This window comes from Monopterus albus, unplaced genomic scaffold (assembly GCF_001952655.1).
Source record: "Monopterus albus unplaced genomic scaffold, M_albus_1.0 scaffold16.1, whole genome shotgun sequence".
Classification (NCBI taxonomy): Eukaryota; Metazoa; Chordata; class Actinopteri; order Synbranchiformes; family Synbranchidae; genus Monopterus; species Monopterus albus.
In genome coordinates this window covers 1,585,583-1,605,829 of record NW_018127896.1, presented here as the reverse complement: position 1 = coordinate 1,605,829, position 20,247 = coordinate 1,585,583, and the positions used below count along the sequence as shown (strand labels likewise).

Here is a 20,247-nt window from a genome sequence, read left to right as displayed (position 1 = left end):
CAGCGCTGTAACAATACAGACTGATGTGTTTGGAAGCCGAGCAGCGGACCGCAGCACCACTGCAGCATATTTCACGAGACTGTCTCCCATTTTTATTGCCCCAGTCAGTCCTCAGACTGAGGGGACAGCTCTCATGTCCTGGATGGATTTCACTGTTTCAGCGTGTTGCTCCCCTCTGTGTCCACAGCTTTAAACACTTTCTAAGAGATAATTGCATGTGTTCTTTAAAGTGTGAGCACAGTCTCAAAATCTGCAACTTGACCGCTGTCCACTTCCTGTGATGTGTGGCACATGTTGCAAACTTCTCACTGCTGCGCGAACCCAAACTCTAAATTTAAATCTGAGTGACAGGTTGTTAAATGCTAGCCTCTAAAAAAATTCCTTTAAAGATGCGAAATGCGCATGTGAAATCTGCAAATGAGTACAGGCAATGGCTGACGTCCTGACTGATCCCAGTAATGAACCAGAGCTTGAAAAGTGACTTAAAAAGCTGGTGTCTGTCAGACTAACCTTGTACGAGAGCAGAGATCTCACTGCTTCCCCTCTCTGGCCTTGATGGTAAAACATGTTGTGACTGGCTTTGGGAGGAGATGAGCGCAGTATCAAAGCCAGTTAATTTGCCCCGTTAGAAAAATCTGTCGGTGCTTAGAAAACCTTAAGGAGGAGGCCACTGACGACTTCAACACAACGTGATGAGTCCAAAAGCCATGACCGACCATCTCACACACAGCAGAACTGGTCTTTATGCCTCAGAACCACTTTAATCAGCTCTGGTTTTTCTTGAACTCTCAAAAAATTTGATTTCATTTGATCAGAAAAACTTCCTAATACTACTTGCTGCTGGTGAAATGAGGTTCATTAAGATGTGACTGGATAATCGCCGTTCAGAAAATAAGCAGCATTGTTAAACATGAGTTATGGGGGGGGGTGCAGCAACAGGACCTCACTGGTAATGCAAACCTTTAACACTGGCAACTGAAGAGGCCTGACATGCAGAGGTGTAATGTCAGCTATCGACTGATCGGCAGTCGGGTGTCTCAGTGTCAGGCCCATTGACATTCTCTCATCTTACAATGGAGGGAACTTGTTATATCTGTTTACGGCTGCGTGGATGTGCCAGGAAGTCCTCCTCTCAGCGGCAACTCGCTCCTCTTCTTGTCGCCTTTTTCTGGGAAGGGCTCGTAACAGATCTTCCGGCGTGTTAGCTACGGCCTGGGCTGTTGACTGTAAGTGCAAAGGCAATTGATCACCCTCCTCCTCCTCCTCCTCCTCCACGACATGGCAACACACACCTCAAACGTACTGATACAAAATCCCACATGCAAACAAAACATGCAGCACAGTTTGCCCTCACAGAGCAGCTGCCTTGTACTGTTATTACTCATTTGGTTTCACTCTTTATTTGTATGAATATGGGTATGTATGGATGAATGTGTTGATGTCTTCATGCACCTTATTGGAGTGGCACTCAAAGTTTCATTGTAAGCTTTTCTTTAATGATACAATGATAGACCTACAAAGTTGCACTGGGTTGTTTCTGTACAGGTTTTTAGCTGGCTTCTGTCACGTTTTTAGTCAAGAGACCGCAATAATCTGACTTTGACCAAGCTCCATAGCAGCTTTCATTATACTGTTCCTGTAAATTCCCATGTCTGCCCTTAATTTGTAACACAGACTGTCTGTGATGTCATTGGAGCAGTTTGCAGGTGAAGCTCGTCCAGAGCCACAAAAGATGGTCTTTGATGTGTAAGATCAGTTCAATGGCTCAAATTGTGAAATGTTTAGTCAGAATTGTGATATACTGTGAGAATTTCAGTATCAATTTAAACCTGTCCAGTTCACTTATATCTTCTATAAAGCATTTGGTGTATTGTAAATCCTTATAAAACTCAGTACTGCACCTCTAAAATCTCACTTTGCTGTAGTGCTTAAAGGTGCAGTGTGTAAGATGTAGGATTTATTAGCAGAAACAGGTTAGAGCTCATGTCTTGTTATTCATTCTGGATCCACACATCTTCAGTATCTTGCAGTTAGTTTCCTGTAAATGCCATGTCAGGTTCAAAGAATGATTTTGTGTGAAATGCTGGCAGTCTTGTCATCTCTCTCTGCAACACCCAGTCTTGTATTCACCCTTCCATCCTCCTTTGTTCTCTCCCCACCTCCCTCCCCCCAGACACCGACCCACAGTTTATCACATCATGTATCACACCTCCAGAACCTGCTCTTTATGCACGCATGCCTGCGCAGGCTGCATATGTATTTTCTCAAAACAAAATCCCAAACACCCAGAGTGAGCATGTGTTGTTTTAGGTGACAAGTCAACCTCCTCCCCCTTCTGTACAAAAGTAAGAACACACAGAGGTGGCATTGAGCGGTTCCACCCCCCGGTCCATTGCCCTCAGCAGGGGTTATTGATTGTGACGTGTGCTCGCAGTGCACCTTCCTAGATGCCTGTCAGCCAGATACAGGCTGGCAGGTCTAGCCCCCCCATTCAGCACAGCAGTTATAGGGGTGGTGATGGTGTTATAGTGGGGAGGCATTTGTCAGAGAGCAAAACAGAGGAAGGAGAACAGCTGGAGGGGCCTTAGCCCTCCTCTGGCCAGGCCTGCACAAGGTGAACCTCAGTCCTCATCGACCCCGCTCTTGTGTTATCAGTGGTGCTACAAGGTGTGTGGATCTGCCTGTGCAGGTTGGCCTCAGTGTGAGGATACTCAGGTCTGTCACAGTGGATCTCTTCTGGTGTTTCACCTCTAAAGGCCCCTCAGGGTAGAGATGAACCTTTTCCGTTTGTGCTCTGCATTACTATTGCCTTTCACTGCCACACTGGGTACAACAAACCCTCCTCTTCCCTCTCTCCTCTCACTGTAACAACCAACAAACCCCCCACCTGCGCAGCTTGTTTAATGCCAGCGTCTCCAGAAGGTGCATCCTGTGCACGCTCGGCGGCTGAGACAGGTAATGAGTTAGCTCGGGGGAGGTCGACATGACTGCACGCGTGTGAGAGTGTGAAATTACCTGACACAGCTTTCATCGACACAAGGTGTTTGCACCCGTCTGTGTGTTCACAGCCATGGGATTTGTACACACATGTTCACACACACTTGGTGAGAGGAGGGGAGGAGGTGGGAGACCATAACATATGCCGTTTGGTGAACGCTTTAATCCAAACTGCCTAGTGGCACCATGAGTGTATGATAAGGCTCTGTCGGCAGAGTGAAAAGGTTCACAACAACAGTGAGTCATGCAAAGCACTGATGCAGAATCGCTGCACAAAGGCCCCCCTCATCAAACCCTTTTTTTACATATTTTCATTTTTGTTGACATATGCTCAAGAACACATCTTCATGTGGAGAGGTGCTGTCAAAGGCTTCTGTGCCCCAGACTGAGTAAAGAGCCCTGCAGCAGTGCCCAGATGTCCCCTGAGTGTTGCTCTTCTAACCAATCAGAGAAGGCCAAAGTCAGAGGACCTCGGCCGATTGTGAACCTGCTTCCTGTCTACCACTGCTCCTCTCACACTGAGGCTTGCTCTCTCAGAGGGAGGCGAGCTCCCGATTCCTGCATTAGCTGAGAACACAACAAGGATGGAGGTGGAGGTCAGGGCGGAGCGTGATGGTGCAGGATAGGTTGATTTCCAGAACTTGCATATTGCAGCTTTTATATTTGTTTCTTCATTAAAAGATAGCTGTGAGGGAGGTGTAGGCAGCAGAGAGACACCACGTTCTGGCACATTTTCACTGGAGTTATCAGACTGGAAAATCTTAGTTAAGGATATCTGTGTATTTCTGAAAACTCTTGCATTACACTTTCAGCGTCAGAAGCCGCTGCATAGGTTGCATCTCTAAATTAGTCTTAGTCCTTCCCACTGAAGAGGGAAGATGGGAAATTCTGAAATGTTTTTAGAGATATGAGACTTCCTTTACCTGAAGTGATGCACGTTTCTGATGTTTCAGTCGGATATCAGAGATCTGTGGTAACGTCTGTTGGTCGGCAGTTTAGATTTGTTTAAGCACAGCCCAAATAGTAATCGAGGTGCATGTTTACTGTTGGCGCAGTGTGGTTCTTTTTAAGTCTTAATGTATGGGTGAAGGTGTTAAAACAGGTTTGACAGATGAGATTTTTATGAAATAAGAAAAGGCTCTGTTGGGTAAACAGCATGCAGGCAGGCAGAGGTGGAAAGTAACTAACCAATCAGAGAAGGCCAAAGTCAGAGGACCTCGGCCGATAGTGAACCTGCTTCCTGTCTACCACTGCTCTTCTCACACTGAGGCTTGCTCTCTCACAGGGAGACAGGCCAGATTTTTATCGAACTGTATTGGAGCAGCAGACAGCTTGACCAAGGGAGCAACCCCCGGATGACGGATGACGCACAATACTTAAGTATGTTTACTTAAGTATTGTGTTATAAGTACCATTTTAAGGAATCTGTGCCTTACTTGCGTATTTTCATTTTCTGCCTCTTCATACTTCACTACATTTCAATGGTACATCTTGCACTTTTTACTGCACAGCATTTATTTTATAACTTTAGTTACTTTTCAGAATCTGATTAACAGAACTAAATATGGCAGACTTTTAATACCTGGTGGGAAATTCACAAGCTAAGCTTATGAGGTAGTTCAAATGAGCTCCACCTTTACCAGCTGCAGCACTAATGTAATGTTCACAATAATGCTTCGCTAATTATAATTGAATAATATCAGTGTGAAATGTGCTATTCTGCATAATGACTACTTTTACTTTTGGTACTTTAAGTATATATTGATGCTAATACTTTGCTTAATTAATTTTGAATGCACAACTTTTACTTGAGTAAATAATCTGAGTTCTACTTCCACCACTGCAGGCAGGTGGCAGTGAAAGCTAACTGTGGCCATGTGTGGAATACTGGACAGATGTTCCTGTAACTTGGCATTATCTCCCTGAGCGAGCTTTGTCAGACTGCATAAATGTTACCTAAACTTTCACCAGAGTTTTGATGTTGTTCTGTTTGTTTGTGGACCCTTTTCTCATCATGAATGCTGTATGATGACCTGGCCATTCATATCAACATGTAAGCTGCCTGCCAGAGTCAGTTTCCCTCGTTAGCTGTGGTTAAGCTCACATTCCCACACAGTCTTCAGTCTCCCTCTGTAGTACCAACGTGTTGAATGAAAGGTGAACAAGCTGCGGTGGACTGAGAGCAGTAACCAGCACGTGTTGGGACAAGCCTGAAATACTAAATGGATCATAAGTAATACTCACCCTGGGGCTGCAGACAATAAACCCCCCTCCAGTATCTCCATCCATTCGTCTTGGAAAAGGAAATTACTAAATCCAATACAGTTCGATAAAAATCTGGCCTGTCTGGATCGGCTGCTGGAGGAGAATGCGGCCTGATAAAGGCGCTCGTTTCCTGGCGCGCGTCATCCGTCATCCGGGGGTTGCTCCCTTGGTCAAGCTGTCTGCTGCTCCAATAGATGGCTGCAGCTCGCTCTGCTGCCTGGTGGCCTCCACTACTGAGGTCTCAAAGTTTACTTGTTGGAGAAAGCCCACTCTGTGCTAAGGCTGTTTACAGTCTGGGTCAGGGTCTGTGCCATAGTAACTGCAAGGTTTACTGCAGGATTTAGAACTGTGAGACAATGCTTCGCTTTGCCTTTACTTTAGGTACTGGTCCTGATTTTGCAGCTACATTAGCTTTTTTTTTTTTATTACTGTAGTCAGTTTCACTCTGGATGAGAGTGTTAGCTAATTGCATCAAAGGTTTATGCAAAATGTCATCTCTAATTCTGCTTTTCAGCACCTGATTTTGTCCATTTTTTTTTTACTTTTTTTGGAGATAAACTAGCTGCACAGCTATCACAGCAAGTAACCTGTATGCAAGGACTTTTGGTTGTGGCATCTCCAGTACAGTGATTAATCCAAGATCTCCCTTACTTCTATCAGGTCATGTGATGTGGACACTGCAGGAATCTGAGCTTTTACTGCTGTTACACTTTGTTTCTCTAGGGTTAAAATAGATATGAAGTCAAACCAAACCTATATCATGAGGAAAGAAAGTGAAGGAAAGTTTAAAAAAGTGAACATTATTTTGTTACCGTTTCCTACCATCAATCTCCCAGCCCCTGTACATGGGGACTAACCTCCATGCTGCCAACCACTGGGTGAGTTCTTGGAAGGTAAATCTAATTCTGGGCTCAGATGTAATGTTTTGTGTTTTTTTCAAGAAGCCTCTGACTCTTGGAGATCTTTCTGCTGCTGTGTTTTTCCAGTTTTTCCAGAAATGTAAGCATATTGACCTGTTACAGCAGGTTTAATCGGCTCTGGAGCTGAATACCTGAGGTGTAATATGACTGAATACATTGCACATCCCTCAGGGTCACAGCTGTAGGTGTGTGTTGTCTGTTGGAGAGCAGTGCACATTTAAAAGCCCAGTTTCTCTTAAGCCTCAGCTGATTTTTGTCTGAGTTCCTGTTTTTACTAAAGAACCTGTAAATGTTAAGGTCCTTCTCCAGAGCGAACTAAATCACCATGAGGCTGCACAAGGACCCAATGTAGAAATGAATGCTAATCACCTATTATGATGCAGATTTGCCTAACAGCTGTTTCCCATGGCCTGAGGGAGAACAGGATGTCTTCTCTTTTACTGAAGGCACTGCCTGACCTTTGCATGACCCGCTATTAAAGGGGGACAAACGCTACTGCTGGTAATGAGCAAAGAGCAGCAGATCTCATAAAAGGTGTAAATATTAGGACGCTATCGCAGACGGAGAAGAAAGAGAGGGACATGCAGTGTCAGTGAAGTGGAGGGTTCAGTGTGGGACTGAGGAGTGAAGGGAGGTGTTGGGTCAAGTCGAGCAGCAGGAGTTGTACTTATCAAAGAGAACATTTTGCCATTTCTCTTTGAGAAGACCATCTGTCTGCAGCCCAAACGTGCGCAGAGTGAATGTGTGTTGTGACACTGACTGCTTTGGTCCGTTAAAATTTCAAAGTGGGAAATTCGCTCTGCTGACTACCTACATTTTGAATCTTAAGCTGCGTGCACATCCCAGCTGAAGCGATTCAGACCCAAGTGGCAACTTCCAGAGCTGAGAGATGAAGCCAATGCAGGAGTGTTAAACCCTGTACTTCCTTGAAAGGCCACTTGAGACTGGCTCCAAAAGGGATTCGGTCCTCATAGACTCCCTTGTTAAACTGTCCAACTACAGCAGAAATAAACATGTTTACAGCCTGGTACAAAAAACGGTTTTGGTCTTTAGAGCAAATTTCCCCTTCCTTGACAACTGTACAGGGGGTTAAGCTTTATATAACGGGCCTGTTTAAATTATAATAAGGATAAAGGTTAGGCATAATTAAGAGAATGGTCACTTTGAGTTACAGGCAGGAATGTACTGCCATTGGTGGCTGGCTGCTAGATGTCTGGCAAGCTACACCAATGCTCCGCCTTATTGCCCATTTTTTAGTTAGCCATAGCAGGCAGAGTGAAGCGTTACCAAGATGCTGACGACCAGACTTGAGCTTCAGAACCGCTATTCAAAAGACCAGTGGGTGACGTCACCGAGGGTTTTTCTATCTTTTTTCTACAGTCAGTGTCCCAGACCTGATATGTCCACAGTAGTGTGACCAGACCAGACCAGATCTGGGCCACCTGCATATGTGCTCCTAGACGAGATTCGACTTCTGACGGTTGTTTTAATGTTTGCACATACGGCCTGTCTTCATCATTCGGCGACTGCCCCTCACAGACCGGTAACGATAAACATGGAGGAGGTGATGGGGTCAGTGGAGAGACCAGGACGTGTCACATGTGGTGGACATTTATGAAGAAGCATCTGATCAGGCCACACTGGGAGGAACATATTGTAACTGAGGAGGAAGTTGTGTGATGTGGCTCACATTTTAGTTGAATCTAAAGTGTGTAGGAGCTCAGTGGTGCTCATATTACATTAAATAGCTTGATCCAGACTGAAATATGTCAAACTGTTTGGTGGATTAATGTGACATTTTGTACAGACATCGATTGTCCCCAGAGGATGAATCGTGATTACTCTGCTGATCCCTGGACATTTCTTCTAGCATTAATGAAACAGTTCGTTTTGCACTGGATTTATCATAATCAGCTGGACAGGTTGCTGTAAATGCCTCAACTTGAGTTCTTTTTATATTTTTCCTTCATAATATTTGTGTGGATGTTCTGGCAGTAAGTGAACACGCCACCTGTAACTATGAAAGACTAGGCAAGGTTCTTCATGTTTCCACCAGTTCTCATCAGTTTCAGGCCTGATCACATGCAGGCTTTGCTTCACAGAGGTGTTCTCTGTTTCAGTCCTGGTGGACCGACTTAGAGTGACCTGACTGGAGAGGCTGCCCACCCGCCCCATGAAGCCTGAATAACGTGAGCGTCTCGATTCACTTCACGTCCCTGCCTCAGCTTTTCAAAAGACACTTAATTTCATACTTGTTTATGGCTCTCTCCGGAGATCTAAAGTTCAAAAATCACATGCATTTTTAATTCCAAATTAAGCCACGGAGGTGGGAAGAGGAGGGGAGCAAAATTCCATCTTCACTTTGCCACATTTTGACAAACATGACCTCCTCTGGCTGGGGTGGAGGGATTACGCAGAACAAAAGTTGGCCCACTCACCATACCAGGGCTTAAGGCTACTGGGGCGACAGATTAGAATATCTCTCACTCTCTCACAGAGATGAGAGACACAAGCATCAGAAAACGGTGCAAAACATAATGAACTTGTGATCTCCCACCACCAAAGAGCACGTGTGAAGTCGAGATTCATAAATCTTCAAAAACACTCATGTAGATTTGTGCTTTTTTCCTCCTGTCTGTTTTAAAAACCGCCTAATGCTTAAAACATGATCTGGGTTATCAAAGGTTGGGTTCCTCCTGCTCACCGTCTTTTCCTCGATGAGTCCAGTGAGAATGATTCTGCTCAGCTCTGCTGTGTTGTTGTCCTATTTCTTTTCTTATTATCCCAGATAATTACAAATGTCAGATGTGTCCCTGTGACGTCTGCTGACGCCGGCACAGCAGCAACTTGTGTGGCTGAAGTGACACGGCGATATGCCTCACCCTCTCCCGCTCTCAATTAGCTTCTGGTGCTCCAGGTTAATGGAACTTTTGATTGGGGAAAATGTGGGTTTCCTGTAGATGGGACGGTTGCGGGGGTCGACCCCGGCCTTATCTGCTGTTGCAGAAAGACGAGTTACTCTGTTGTTCTAGTGTGTGTTGTCCAGTACAGAGAAGTACCTCAGTTAGCCAGGCAGCATGTTGCTTTGTTCTGCTTGCGTCACATTTTATTTTGGCGATCTGTGTAATCCAAGTAAGCTGGAGGATGCTGCAGTGCAGTGAAGAGTCGCAACTGTAATCAACCTGCTGCTGAAAGGCGACAGTGTCACACTAAATAGTTACATGCACCAGCAATGTATTGTAGTTTTAAGTGTCATGTTCTAATAATACTGAGCAGTGGTGTAAAGCAACTAAGTTCATTTACTCTAGGACTGTTTACAATTTTGTATCTGTACTTGAGTATTTTTATTCTGTGCTACTTTATACTTCTGTAAGTATAAGACAAAGTTATTCTAACTTTTATAACCTTAGTTACATTTCAGAAGCAGATTAATCAAAAACTACAGTATGAGATTTTATTGAGCCCTGGTGGGAAATTCACCAGCTACCCATCAGGCATATAAGCCAGTTAAAACCAGCTCCACCTTTACCAGCTGCAACATTAAATGTGATGTACACAATGATGCATCAGTCATTATAATCCAACAACATTTTGATGCCAATACTTTGGTACTTTTACTTGTAACAGGGTAATTTTACATTGTTGTATTGCCGCTTTTACTTAGGGGATCCGAGTACTTCCACCACCACTGGTACTGAGTAGGGTTATTCTTGTAGGATACAGTAAATCATAATTAGTTAATATTTTGTTAATGCCCTTATAAAGTAATAATGGTCCCCAATGTATTTTGTGCCTCAGTTGTCTCATGTATCATATGTTATTAGATAAACAAAAGAGAGAGTAGAGTGTTTGTATTGTCTGATAAGAAACTGTTGTCTGTGTGAGCCTGAATCAGGACCCTCCCTTGCTTTGTGTTCGGTGACACTGAGATTCACCTCATCTCTCTTACCTGCTAAGGCACATTTGTGCAGAAATTGGCCTCAAGGTGTCGTAGGATTGAACCCGTTTCTGGCTAGAATCTTGTGTTCTTCCAGTATTCCCAAGTTGTTCTGGAGTTTGGGTAGACTGAACCTAACAGGAAGTAAACTGGTGTGTGTCAGTAATTGTTCCTGTGAAGCAGTGATGCAGCAGCAGCCACAGTGACCAAAACTGTTTTATACTCTTTGTTTTCTCTACAAAATCTGGACATTCATAAGAACTTTACCAGGAGTCTAGATTGTGACATTTCCTCTTCACCTCAGCTTTTTTCCAAAACCCACATCAGGGCTTTTTTAATCAAAGCTTGTTGCCAACAAGTGGTTTTTATGATCCTGGGTTACTAAATGAGTTTGCAGGGTATTTTCATGGATTACTCCAGCAGCAGAGAGAGGGAAACAGGCAGCAACTTGACCTGACACTGCGTCTCCTCCTGGGCAGGGAGGTCAGTGAGATGACTGGACACACAGCCAGCCTCATGTTCATCCTCTGGCCAAACAAAACCCGCTATCAGAGGATGACACGAAACACCAGCCCGCCGGGCATCTTCTTCCTCCTATACCTCCTCCTCCTCCACCACCACTCTGGAGCAGACGCATCAGTGAGTTTCACTTCACTTGTTTGTGGGCATGTTGGAGGCAAGGTTGACAAGAGCAATACAAGAGAAACATTCCTGTAATTTTCAAAAAGAGCTTAGAGTGGAATTGTTCTCCAAGAGGGAATGCTGCCACCTCTCGTTTTTTCCTCCCCTCAGTTTACCTAACTCGCCAAAAAAGTAGATTTACCCACACAGAGGTCTCCTGAGGAACGGCTGGCGAGCCGGGAAGAAATGCACCCTGACAATCTCCCCTTCCCTCAGGCGGCTGGATGCCAGAAACAAGCGCGGCCTCTTCTGAGAGATCTTTTACCAAAGATGCCAGGGATTAAGAAAGAAAAGACTGCAGGACACTGCTGTGTCACCTAGCATTAAACAGCCCTAAACTCTCCAGTTAGGAGATACTCGGCAAAATAGGTCAGGCTGGGCAAAATGAAAAAGAGGAAAGGGGTGGGTGGGGTGGGGGTGGGTTGTGCTTTTTCCCTTTGACGTGCCTCTGCAGTCTTCCCTTGGTGGTATGTTCACACACACGCACTGGTTTTTATGAGGAATTCAAAAAAGCAAAGATGAAGGAATTAGTTGAGAATCTGTCTAAAAACTGAAGCAATACAAATGTGAAGTATCACCTTTTATGAACATTTGATTGTGTAAAACTGTTTGCTGTGAAGTTTGATCTCTTTACAACTGTCAGACGTTCGGAGGAATCAATCAGTATGCAAGGGAAGGAAGTGAGGTTTCCACCTGACTTTCGTAACCTCGCTGAGATGTAAAAATGTAGATGTTGCGGCATAAACCAACCTCAGTGGATACCGTTGATGATCATGATTCTGCTACAGCTGGTTCAGATGTGCTAAAGCTGTTTTAAAAAGTGCAACGTCTTTGGAACATTCAGCTGAGTCTTTGGATATTTCAATATATGGAGGACAGTAATGATACAAACATCTGCTCAGGGGCTGCACCTTCTATTTCAAAATGAATTGTTTGGCCTGTAAAACACCAGAGAAATGCCAGGTACCATTTCCCACAGCCCTGAAGTAATGTCATCTAGTGTTCTACTTTTTTCAACTGTCAGTTCAAAATGAAGACATTCTCACATTTGTGAACATTCACTTACCAAATGTTTGGCATTAATGCGTCAATAATTAACTTAAAGGGTTACTCGATTAGTTATCAGTTGATAACTGAACTTTGACCTCTATGATGTGTTTTGACTTCACTATTTGTCTTTTTTCTTTTGATAGTTGGCAGTGAAGATACAAGAGAGGGTCATTACATGTCATCTGATTTATAGGGTGTGTATCTTAACCACAAGGCCACCAAAATCCCCTTAAAAAACGCTTTGTCGACTAAGATATTGTTGCTCTTTTAAAGTGGCATCTGGTCTTGCATTTTGAAAGCCAAGCGGCCGCAAGTTTCCCGTTTTCTTTGTCATCTTGGCTCTGAATAATTCAGTAGCCGCCTGGTCAAATGCAGACAAACAGAATAAAGCATAGATAGTTATGAGGCACAAATATGAACAAACAACATCTAAAAGCATTAAGAAAATGCAGAGCATCAGGGGTTTGGAGCGACAGATGAGGACAGTGTGTTTGACTGGCTGGACGGAGCCGTCACCCCCCACCCCACCCTCGAAATCTCCCTCACCCCCCTAATGATGTGTGGCCTGTCAGAGAGATACAGCCAAATTACATTCACGACTACAAAGCCTCGTCTGAGGTTTTCTCTCTCTGTGCAACACCCTGCAAAACAATAACTGGGATTCAGCAGCTGCAAATTGCACTAAAGTTTCCCAGTCTCTTTCTGTGAATTATTAATGAGACAAACCAAAAAGGACAAAAAAAGGGGGGGGGGGAGAAATATCTCCAGCATGCCCGAGTGGTGCAGAATGCTATAAAGCTGTAATTATGCCAGAGAATGAGAAATGGAACAAAGTTGTCAGAGCCAAAAAAGGCGAGGCAGAATCTGAAACTAAGAGCTGGGAGGGTGAAGAGAGAAGTAGTTTATTACATATGCTACACGACAGGGCTGCAGGTCGACACACAGTCAAAGCAGGGATGCACAACAGCATTTGCATCCGTCTCTTGTCAGTTTTGTTGGGCGTGAAAGTAAAAAGAACTGCAAACAGAGGAGAGGAGATCAGAATGCAAAATATCCAGGGTGTTTTGGAAGGAAATCCCACTGTGTCGACTTTTTAGGAAAACAGCCTTGTTTTCACAGCAGTCTGTTTATAGCAACATGCTACCTGATGCTAACTGGCCAAAGCATCTGTCCCCTCTGCTGTTCGATTTGTGTTTCAGTCAGCTAGCGGCCTAGTTAGCCAAAGTGATGGTAGTGTTCAGGTTCTGGTCACTTGCTGAGAAGATGTTGTAACTTCAATTATATGCTTTTTATTGGGGTCATAGTTAAAGGTGGTGTTTTACTGGACTACACTGTATTTAGAGGTGTCTTTATATTTTTGTCCTCCCCAGCTACATACATGAGAGGGTCAGAATATTAGGAACAACTCTGAATATAATGTAGTTCAATACAGCGCCAACTTTAACTATGACTTCAATAATAAACATAGAATTGAAGTTATATATTTGACAATTTCACCAAAAACAAACATTTGGAGCTTCAGAAACACAGTTGTTAAGGCAAAGTGTTGCACTGAATTGCATAAAAATGAATAGGTGTACCTAATAAAGTGGCTGATGAGCATAGATAAAACATTAGATGCAAAGTAGCAACATGCAGGTGTTGACACCTCATACTTTTAAATGAGGAAAGAAATGGTGAAAAATGAAGACAAAACAACCAAAGCGAGAGAAAACAAGTCAATAAAAGTTGTCCTGCCGACAATGGTTTCAGTGTTGGGGCGACTGTGGTTCAGTGGGTAGAGCTGTCGTCTCCCAACCAGAGGGTCAGAGGTTTGAATCTGCAGTCCACACGTTGGAATTTGTTTCCAGTACACAACCAAGGCAGCAATCTGTGGCGCCAACTCACACCGATGGCTCTAACCATCAGGGGCAACTTGGGGGGTCCAGTGTCTTACCCAGGGACACTGACATTTTATTTCTTGATGTAGTAGAATAAGAATGTCCAGTTTTTTTTCTATTAAGCTGGCTAGTGTACTGACCTCTGTTTCAGTTGTTTGCAAGTCGTCGGTGTCCGTAGATGAGTCGTCCTCCTTCCTTTTGAGCAAGTTTGGTGTATTTGGCGCTGAGTTGGAGTAATTATCCACCTGTTTTGCAGATGATAGTAGTAGTCAGGGAATAATTACAAGTTGTTGAAGTCCTCCACTATGGTGTTAATCCATAAAACTGGCAGGTAATCTGAGGTTTGCTGTACCCTTAGCAGAAGTTGTTTTAATTCATATAGTTAGTTAGACTTTGTTAAGCTTAATCTCTGTCTCAGCAGAGTGCGGCCATGTTGTCCCCTACTCTGTCTCCAATTGCGTCACCAGTCCCTAAGCCTACTACTGTTAAATACTTGAGCCATTTCTTTAAGAACTGTGTGCTTCAGACAAAAGTAGTTTCCTTCCGGCATCACAAGAAGAAAATTCATGAGAATATTTGTCAGTTTTTGACTTTAAAATGTTCAAACTGCAAGATGATTCATTTTAAGTTTGCTCCTTATGAAAAGCTTACCTGAACACTTGTTTGTTACAGAACACCTCCATGTTGGTTACCAGAGTATCACACTGTCCCTCACACACACTCGTGGTTTGACTGAGGCCTAGCATGGACCCCTGTTCACAGGAGGTGGTGGCGTCCCCTCAGGGACCCATAACCGAGCAGCTGGGCCTTGGCACTCTGTGTGTGGCTATACACTGTGAGGAGCTGTTTGGGAAAGGTACAGGGGCTCAGACGTGGTTCTAGTGTTTAGGTCAGAATGACGTTTAGGCATCGAGCTGTAGTTGAGGGTCATTAGTCAGTTCACTAGTCGAAAATCAACCGGCTGCTATTTAAAAGCAACAGTCTTCAACATGTTCTGGTTCCACCTTCTTTAATGTGAGGAGCTGATGCTTTTCTTTGTCAGACATGAGAATCGGCTGAGTCTCTGTTGGTTGGACACAACAAGACGTGAAGACACCACCTTTGGCTCTTGAGAGTCACAGTGGGACTTTTTCCCAGTGTCTGACATTCTGGGGATAAAAAGACCAATCAGGTCATCTAGACAATTGATCAGCTGATTGATCAGTGACATGGGTTTCCTGTAGTTTGTACACTATGTGCACTGGTGTGTGTGGTGGGATGAGGGCGAGCATGACGAAACATCAGATTGTTATAACGTGACGTGGACACCAGTACATTATTGTGATTCAGTCTCCAGTCCTGTGGTTTCAGAGGACGGTGGACCAGGTCTGTTCCAGTCTGGATCCCTTCATGATTTTTATTTTTTTTTACTGCCAATTGTCAACAAGATTACACCTGTGTGTCAGATCCAGCTGCTGGTTGTTCTTATGAGAAGTTCATGATGTATGAATTGAACTGTTTTGTTACTTTAGTTGTACTTTGTGTTGTAGCTGCACGTTTAACATGCTGTTTATTTTGAGATGATACATGTCGAAGTGTCTTCGGGCAAGACACTGAACCCCCCAAGTTGCCCGTGATGGCGGCGTGTACGCACGCAGCGGCCTGGGGCCCTCAGCTCCAGACAAAATTTTGTTGTACATGTCACAATGTTACAATGACCATAAAATAAAGCTGCTTCTTCTTCTTCTAAAAACCAGGCAACGATGTTTCACGTGATGTGTATAGTGTGTTGTCAGTGCGGGTCTGAGCTGCTCAGGAAAGAATCAAGTTTGTCCTGAGCTTAAGTGGCCTAACAAGGGAGCCTACAAACATTTAGGCCTCCACAGCCAGACTTTTACTTCTAAAGTACAATGTCAGCTCATTATGGGGAACTCGAAACGCTTTCTGGGTCACCAGTAGAAAATGTCAAAAACTGAGCTTCTAAGTCAACATTAATATGAAATGCACACACCTCCAGGATAATATGAGGATATTTTACATTTGTTTGTCTTTTGCTGTTGTTGAGTGTCTTTTAAGTAGAAGTCCTGTGTGCACAGGAAACACTGTGAAGCAGTGCTCCATGGTCCCTGAGTGGAGGCTCTGTTACAGTGTTCGACAGCCTGCAGCGTGGAGCTGGGGTCAGAAGGAGTGTGTTGGAGCTGTACCACATTGGATGATTCTCCCAGGGTTAAAGGTCACACTGAGCTGTATGTGAGAGACTTGGACGCTGCTGGTTGGTGTTCATGTGTTTCCTGGTGCTCTTCTGCCCTCTGCTGGCTGCTTGGTGGAAGTGACTGACAACAGGAGTTTGGACTAGGTCATTATTTTCAAGCTGTGTGGGATCAAAATGAGCTTTCTCTTAGTTTGTGCCTGGGTCAGCGTTGTAAATTACACTTGTTTACATATTGTGAGAAAAAAATGTTTGAATCTATACATCTTCCAGTATTTTCTTATTAAATCTAGAGATGTTTGGTCAGTTAATCAATAGGAGATTGAAAATTAATCTGTTATAATTTGTGTAAAGTTTAAGTAAAACTGTCTGAATTCAGTTTTTCAATTGAGACTAAATGTGTTTGGACTGTGAGAGATTATACATATCAAGTTTCACTGTTTTTGACATTTGATATTCAAAATAGTCAATTGACAAATAATTGGCAGAGTGATACTGAAAATAATCATTAGTTTGATTAGACCCTCTGATCGAGAGGTGAGTATTGTACTTGTCAGTGCACTGTATTTATCTGACCGCTTGAATCAGTTGCAGTGTCAAACATAGTCAGTGGTAAAATATCAATACCTAACTTTGATTGGTCTCGGTCCTCAGGGGCAACCAGGAACATTCTGGTCCATTAAAATAAATGACTGTTCTTTGCTTTTGTCTATGCGCTGCTTTAAATCAGAATGTCTCTGTGTATGCATGAACCTTCCAAGCTCCTGTCACTCGCATCCTCTTCACAGAGTTCAAGGTTGCCATGTGGCTATTTCCAGCTCATCTTCGCTTTGATCCATGTCGCAAAATGACAAGGTAACAGAACTCGGACAGGGGAGGATCAGCTGTGTTACAGGAACACCTCCATGGATCAAGGAGGAAATCAATCCTGCCTGACAGTGTCTTCAGGATACACTGACCTGACTGGACCATGACAAGCAGACACACACACACTGAGCAAAGTGTAGGCATGCATGGATCAACACTAACACGCAGAAACAAACATTTGTCATACACACACTCCAGCTGTGTGTGAGACACACATGACCTGTCAGTGCTGGTTTGTCTGTTGTCTTGTCAAGGTGCATCATGGGGCGACGGTTCTGCTGAGAATTCACCACAAACTAAGTGCATCTGCAGTTTTCAGCTCTGAAATACTTTGACAGTGTTGTCATCCTTAAACTTGCATGTTTCCTCAGATTGTGTTTTCCTGGATGCCGACGGTATCTGGTCCACAGTGGATCCTCTATCAAATCAGTCCAGTCCTACCACCCTGCGTCGTCTTTATATCTGTGTTGAGTCTTGACTTTTGAAAAGTGAGTAGCAAGTGAAAAGCTGCTGGTTTAAGGCCTTATCAATAAGTGCATATACTCAGCCTCCCTCTGTGGTTGTGCCCTTGAGCACTGGCAGTCACTCGGCTCCTCCCAAGGTCATTGAGAATTCCCTGCTAGCTAATTGCAACAGGGCCTGTAGTTGTCTGAACACACGGGCATCTGTGGACGGTGGCGCAGGGGTTGCGAGGGGGACGTTATTTCTGACAAATGTGCCATCTCCATAATTAGCTCAGAAGCACCATATGAAACATTAAACAAGCTGGGTGCTGACAACAATCAAAACATTTAATTTGTTGTCAATTATTCATTACTTTGAAGGTTCTGAAGGGGTTGTTAATATGAAAATAAGCTTGCGATGCTAACAAGGTTGTGGTATCTGCTCCCAAATCATCTGAGCACAGAGCACCCTTCCTACTTTGTTCTTCTAGGCTCATATGTTCTGCTCTGACTTTTTTCTCTTCTCATATTCATGAAGCCTGTTTTTCAAATACAACTATTTTTCTCTCTTGAAACGAGCTGCTTTTATCCACTTTGTCCATATTTGATGGAGTTTTTTGAAAGAAGTGTAGCTCAGCCTCAAATGAAGTTAAACCACCCCAAACCAATTCATTACCATTTTGGTAGCTTGCTTTTACTCATGGCTTTATTAAGGTGTATTTCAGCTCTGGTCCTTAAAGTTTAATTCTGTCCCTTTTTATGGTTTAGTGATGAAAAATCCCATGGTCCTGGGTACATGGAGCAAAGTAGTCCTGTAACAAAACAGTCTTTGCTCCTTCCCATTGCATATGTTGTGCATCAAACCTCGATTTAGAGCATGACATTGGCTCAGGTCTAACAGATGTCAGCATGCACTGGCAGCCTCCAGAACAGCACTACTGGAAACCAGGGGTTCTGTTATGGATGCCTAGTTGCACATAGTTATTACTGAATTAGTTGAACATTGCTTCACTGTAGATGGTGGCTGGTCATCCTACCAGATCTAAATCAGTAGTGTATACAACTGAAATGTAGTTTTGTGTTGGTTTTCTGCAGTTACCCACAGTTCAGAAGAATAATGGCAGCTTTCCTTGTCTCCTCCACAAGGCGTGAGGGCAAAGGGGTGAGATGTCCAAGCACCAACCGCTGTAACGAGGGAGAGGAGTAGAGGCAGGAGCAGAGCAATGTCTGTCAGCAGACAGATTAACTTGTTCATCTGGGCAATAGATCTCTGTTGTTGTTCTTCAGAAATGCTTAAAAACACATCAGGGAAATGGCGCGAGCAGCCATCATTTCCTGATGTTGGCATTAGCCAGCTGCACATGTACAAGCTCTCTTTGTTTACCCTCTGCGAGCTCATCACATGTAGGTCTGGTGGCCATAGAGATGAATAGAGAGGGCTGCGTTTTATCACGTCTTTGAAACTCCGTCTGAATACGGGCTTACAGATCACTAAGGAAGATATTTGGAATGCACACAATGTTGAGACGGTGACATGAATAGCAGTGCTGTGCGTGGTGTGCAGTGATGATTTTGTTTGGTGGCCAAGTGAAAAATTAATTGACTTCACTGCAGAAAACCAACACAAAGTTTTACTTAATTAAGTAAAACTGCACAAATGGGCCTTACTGTTTTAATAAGTCTGTTTTGAGTTTGTGATTGGGCTGTGGAGAATTATTTGGTTAATAATTTTAAAAGTACAGTTTTTTTTTTTAAATAAATTCCTGTCCTTGAGAGTGGAAGTGTGTTCCAAAAGTGTTTGCTTCAAAGATGTTTACATTTATTGTTGAAACCCATTTTTATTGCTGAGTAGAATGTACAGACGGCTGCACCAGCAGTGTCTTTTGGGGAGGCTCACCTACCCACAATTTCAAACCCCCTGATGTAAGGTAGTTAACATGTTAACAACATTAACATGATGAACAGAGTAATGCATCTATAATTATAATCCAGGGATATACAGTAATGTGAAATGTGTACTTTTGCTTTTGGTACTTGAAGTATTTTGATGCTAATACTTTTATAATTGTGCTTGAGTGAATGCAGGTGCAACCGAGTACTTTTACCAAAGTAAAGGCTCAATCTGACTCCAAGTCTGGTCCTGGTGGAACTATTCTAACATGAAATTTTTGCAGTTTTGATGACCTGCTGCTTTTTCCTGTTGTACTATGACTATTACTAAGGATTGTTTTTCATTTGACATGAAACACAGCAGCAACACTAAAGCTGAATATTCTGCTGATTTTAGGCCTTTTCTTCCTTTCCACAGTTTATCGCCACCTCCTAAGAACTTGTCCACCCTTGGTGCCCTTCGTGACAGCACCTGGAGAGATGGCTGCTACTGAACTGAACCAGTGTAGTAGTGCAGTGGCAACCTGCTCACTGGGGCGACACCACACCTCAGCATAGAATAGTTAAATGTCTTTACAGGTAAGGGGCTTCACATGAACTCATCTGTCAGGCCAATGCTTCAAGGCTATGCAGAACCTCTTTGGCGAAGTCAGGTTGTGATGTATTGATATGGACACTCTCCGTCCTTGTTGCTTTTGTGCAATGCACTGCTGACTGCAAGGTACCAGTAATGCAATGCCCGCTAAAGAGGGCTGCCAGCTTTTATCAAATTAGCATAATGATGCTCTAGTTACTGATTGTTTATTTTAAATGAAACATTTACAAGTGTCAATGAATTTAATCAGTCCCTGTTAGTTTGGGCATTTTTACAAGGAACATATTAAAAGTGTCTTGTGTACAGAGGTGGGTAATAAGTATGTGTAGGTATAGTGTATATTGATGCACTATTATAGAATTTTAATGTCAATCTTGACCAAATTTAAAATGTCTGAATGTGTTTCTAGAGTTGTACCACCATGGTATATGTTGTGCATATCAACACTTTAAAACCTTTGTTTCACTATAAATATTTTATAATTTATATTATGTATATATTTAATATTATATTTTAAAATATTTTATAAATATT

General features: G+C 43.3%; 1 long non-coding RNA gene across 3 annotated transcripts in view; it reads left to right on the top strand.

The window, feature by feature from the left end:
- Positions 1-19,865, top strand: part of LOC109955780 (uncharacterized) — a 55,815-nt gene extending 35,950 nt beyond the window's left edge. For all 3 annotated transcript variants that reach the window (XR_002274327.1, XR_002274329.1, XR_002274328.1), the window contains one exon: positions 19,537-19,865. This is a non-coding gene — a long non-coding RNA (uncharacterized LOC109955780). The remainder of the gene's footprint in view (positions 1-19,536) is intronic.
- The last annotated feature ends 382 nt before the right edge of the window (positions 19,866-20,247 follow it).